This window comes from Diadema setosum, chromosome 12 (assembly GCF_964275005.1).
Source record: "Diadema setosum chromosome 12, eeDiaSeto1, whole genome shotgun sequence".
Classification (NCBI taxonomy): domain Eukaryota; kingdom Metazoa; phylum Echinodermata; class Echinoidea; order Diadematoida; family Diadematidae; genus Diadema; species Diadema setosum.
This window is the reverse complement of record NC_092696.1, coordinates 16,798,062-16,802,873: the sequence shown is the minus strand read 5'-3', so window position 1 is coordinate 16,802,873 and position 4,812 is coordinate 16,798,062. Positions and strand designations below refer to the sequence as shown.

Genomic DNA, 4,812 nt, shown 5'->3' with positions numbered 1-4,812 from the left:
TTACGAAAACAACATATTTTGTTTAAAACTTTTTTTCAATTCACTGACTGATCATATTCTCTTTCTCACAGTGGATCCATTGGTTGATTTGATCAGCATGATGACTCTGCCATCACTGGACCACGCTGCACACAGTTTGTCATTTCTTTCTACTTCTTCTTTTGCTTTGTGTCAACAGGAGGCAATTTTCTGCTGTGAGATCTTCCTCAATCCCTACATGAGTACCTTTCAGTCTTCTCCGGCTTTTGATGACCATGTCTCTGGTGCGGTAAGTGGTGAACTTGACTGCGATGGCACGTGGAGGAGGTTATTTCCTCTCTCCTTGTCTTGAACTGGTGGTTCGTGGGGCACCCACACGGTGAGACCTGTCAATCTCATGTCGCTGCAGCTTCATGTTCAGCTTCTCCGAGGCCAGATCAAACATCACCTGGTCTGTATCCTCCTTTGGGTTTTCCGGGATGCCATATAGCCGCACGTAGTTATGACGAGAGTATTGGTCAGCATCATTCATGTCTCGTTTGAGCTTGTCTATATCGGCTGAGTCAAGTTCGTGTTGTTTTTGCAGTGGCATGATGACACTCGCCTTGCATTTCACTTCAGCCTCCAATTCAATAAACTTGCTTTACGTAATTTCTAGTTGCGTTTGAAGCTTTTGCATGTCATTGCAGACTGTTTCCACAAGGGAAACTTTGAACAACTCGAACTGCTCACTGTTGAAGAATTCTCAGACCCTTTCATATATCTGTTGACAGAATTCAGAAGCATCAACACAAGGGGTAGAAACAGAAGAACGTGATTTCTTTTGACCCCTGGTCCCTGGCATACCGATTGATGAGCAAGGCACTTCACCACATTGTAAACAATGCAAGGTGCTGAATAGTCCCTGAAATAATCACCCCTTACATACATACTTAGGGAGTCTCGAGGTACGTGGTGCTCCCCGACAAACAAAAGAAGTGATTAGGAAGAGTGCATTCACGCAACACTGCGCGGGGAGACCGAATAGGTAGACACGTAGTGTGCTGTGCAAATTAAAGTCAGAGTCCAGTGTTCTGTGACATACTGGATGGCAGCAGCTAACACAACTTGGTGAGCACGGGACTGAGGCAAAAAGACAGTTAAACTGAATCCAAATGAGAAATAAGAAAACTGAGCAAGTCTTTCCTTTTCTTGAACTTACATCCTGCCAGTATGGTACTACTTCATTCCAGAAGGTTCACCATTCAGTCATACAACACACAAATATCCAGAAGGTGGGACTTCACTTCAGAAAATGCGCAATTTGTACCAGTAGCTCCTATCTCCTTGCTCTCCTCGTTCTATAATAAGTAAATAGTTAAATCAGCTGTATCCCTATCTTATCATTTCACCTGTTCATTCACATAATAGTACCTTTGTTTATAGGTGCTTAAGATAAAAATTGTCTCTGTAAACTACAATTTCTTTAATCAATGTTAATGTTTAATATAATATAACGTCATCTTTGTTCCGTGACACATCCAAAACAAACTTCGCATGTAGGTCCATATAAATTTCTAACCATTTAAAAGCTTCCCGACTCTACTTGATTTTTTCATATTATAACTTGTTTGTCGAATAGATTAATTTCAGTATTTTTGCTGTCTCGATTTGCTTCTCTTCAGTCTTAATTTCTTCAGTTTTCTTCAATAACAGTCTAGCGTCTGAACACAACTTTGTGGTATTCAAATATATTGTTTTCGCCTTACATGCCCAAATTGTTCATTCCATACTGATGGATTTCAGAGTTTTTCGGGCATTCATATCTTATTTTAAAGGTGAAAAGAAATATCTACTGTACTAATCATACAGATATGTGTTTAAATATCCTGCTAATCGCATGTCAATTATTGCTTTTTTATTTTGATCTTGTGTTGTTCTTTCAAAGCTGAGTTTGTATGTTCCAAATAACATTTACTAGTATATTTCTAAAAAAAGTGTAGAAAAGTATCCATTAAATTATAATCAATCGTCAACAATATAGTATAGTATTATGTTCACCAGCATTTTGTTTTAACGAAACTAGTTATGATGCATGAAAACTTTTTTTTTTTTGATTTAGAAAGAAAAAAAAATATATATATATCTGTGGACCATACGCAGACATTAAAGTTTTTTCATCATCGTATAGTCAAAAAGTCATATGGAGAGTAATGAAAATGATCAGAATTGTCTTCACTATCTTTTATCTATGAACTCCGCCATACTATAAGTGAAGTAAAGAAGATTACACCACTTTGAATTGCTCGATTTGCAGCTGCACAAAAAAAGTATCTTAAATAGTATCTATTGAGACGCATCTTGAAATATTCAACAGTTTCATGCACTGTTTAAAATTTGTGGTGCAAGTTTGTGATGCATGGGCAAAGGCCATATCCCCTCGATCGTGCTCGAAGGATCAAAACAAGTACGAAGCAGTAATGATAAAGATTATGTTCAATATTATTTACAGAAACAAGGCTACTGTGACTTTCTTAAATCAAAATTTGAGTAATATGACATGTAAACACTGCAAAGCACCAGACAAAATTCAACCAGAGCTTTTGTATCCATGCCTGTAAATCTTTCGCAAACTGTGTGCCACAATAGGTAATCCCCTTCGTATCATACCATCTTGTTAGCCTGTATACATGTAATTCGTTCCATATGGCAAAAATAAATGGATACAAAATGAACAGGAAATGGTAAGGATTTGTCATATTTCAAAACAAAATCTCAACAAATTTCGTGTACTTACCCATCTGACCTTTTCTCGTCCCATACCGGAAACTAAAAGTTATTGAGAAATACCGGGATCTGGGGAATTATTCTTAAATCCAAAGCTCAAAGTTTCGCAGCAAAATGCGAGACGTCTGTGTTCTAAAGAGCAGATGATGTCAGCTCTGCGTGCAACGCGTAATAGCAAACAGTGGCACACTTTGACATGATATGTGAATTTTGCTTTCATTGATGAAAGGCCTGTAAAGCGATTGGAAATTAGTTAGTTGCTTCCTTCCTTCCGCTTATTTTTTTCTCTTTCTCCCTCTCTCTTATATTATATATGAAGAGTTTGTTTGCAAAAACCGATAAGTCCATTTTTGAAGATTTTGAAGTGCGGTCTCTGTCATAAAGTACAAAATCATACCTTTTAAATGATATATTGGTCATTACATATAAAGGTACATTTTTGAAGTTATGATCAAAAGAAGCAAAAATTTTCTTTTTATTCTCTTTATTTTTCTTGACCTTTAGTCGCAAATATCTCCATTTGGCAAATATGGACTTATCGGTTTTTGCGAACAAACTCTTCATATGTTATACTATGTGTTAAAAAAAAAATCCTCACTTTTATTCCCTAATAGTGCAAAAATATATCAGATAATACTGACATTGACATACGAGTAATAGCTGAATAGTGTACAATATCATTTTGTTAGAGTTAATTAAAATGGAAGCATATATCAGTCTCATTAGATTAAAGGTAATTTTTTTAGTAAGCATTCAGATTTTGCTCCATTTTCAACCCTTTGCAATATATATATATATATATATATATATATATATATGAAGAGTTTGTTTGCAAAAACCGATAAGTCCATATTTGCCAAATGGAGATATTTGCGATTAAAGGTCAAGAAAAATAAAGAGAATAATAAGAAAATTTTTGCTTCTTTTGACCATAACTTCAAAGATATACCTTTATATATAGTGACCAATATATCATTTAAAAGGTATTATTTAGTACTTTATGACAAAGATCGTACTTCAAAATCTTCAAAAATGGACTTATCGGTTTTTGCAAACAAACTCTTCATATATATATATATATATATATATATATATACATGTGCACAGGGGCCAATTAGTGTGCACGGGAGTGTGTGGTTTACACCCAGACTATATTATAGTCCTTGACAATGGACAGGGTTTTAATTCTGTATTACCTATTCATGAAGAAGGCCACTTAATCTCACAACTAGTCTCTATTCATTCTCTGGCATTAACTATGTAAAGTCATTTCGCTGACATTGACTGATATGTCATTTTAATAGATTTTGAAGCATTCAAAGAAACGCAAAGTGATTTAAGTCATTTAAAGGATAGGAATAATGACGTTGTCCTTGATGACGATGACGACAATGACAGTGATTATTATGATGAAACGATTATCATAATGACTGTCACATAGGCGGACTTAAATGATACTCAATCACACTCGTGCCATTCACTTTTATATAGACTTTATTAAAACAATTTGTGAAGTATTTACACAACTGAAATCAAGGGGTTGTGACCTACGTAAAATACAAAGCCAAAATTCTGTGTGAGATTAATTAGATTGTACCACCACCTATGTTCCACAACTGTGTGAACGGGACCCTGGCCTGGTCCGGTTTCATCTGTAATTTCAACTTATCACTTTATCCCGAATAGTTATAACTAACGACTTCACTATCAAATCACTACCCCTATCACCATCAGATACAGCACTGTTAAATTCACATCACCGTAGTGCTGATCCTGAGGTGACCAGCCTGCACACACGACGGTTTACCGCGGTTATAACATTCGTCTTCTACTACATTACTTCCATTAACATCAGGGTTCTGTACTAACCCACAATTATCATTGATTATGGAAGTGCCAATATTCGAACTGTGTTCACATTCCATTCACCTTGGAATATCAAACCACATCGTCACATCATTGTAAATCATGTCTATGGGGTGCATATACCATACTCGCGCGGTTCATCTCTCACCTGCGTCGTCCAAAAAGTCACATTTGTGAACAATTTGTCCCTTCCCGCACATA

The 4,812-nt window shown here is 36.0% G+C and overlaps 1 pseudogene; it reads right to left on the bottom strand.

Annotated features, from left to right (window-relative positions):
• LOC140235761 (uncharacterized) lies at window positions 1-823 on the bottom strand (annotated as a pseudogene).
• Between the last annotated feature and the right edge of the window lie 3,989 nt (window positions 824-4,812).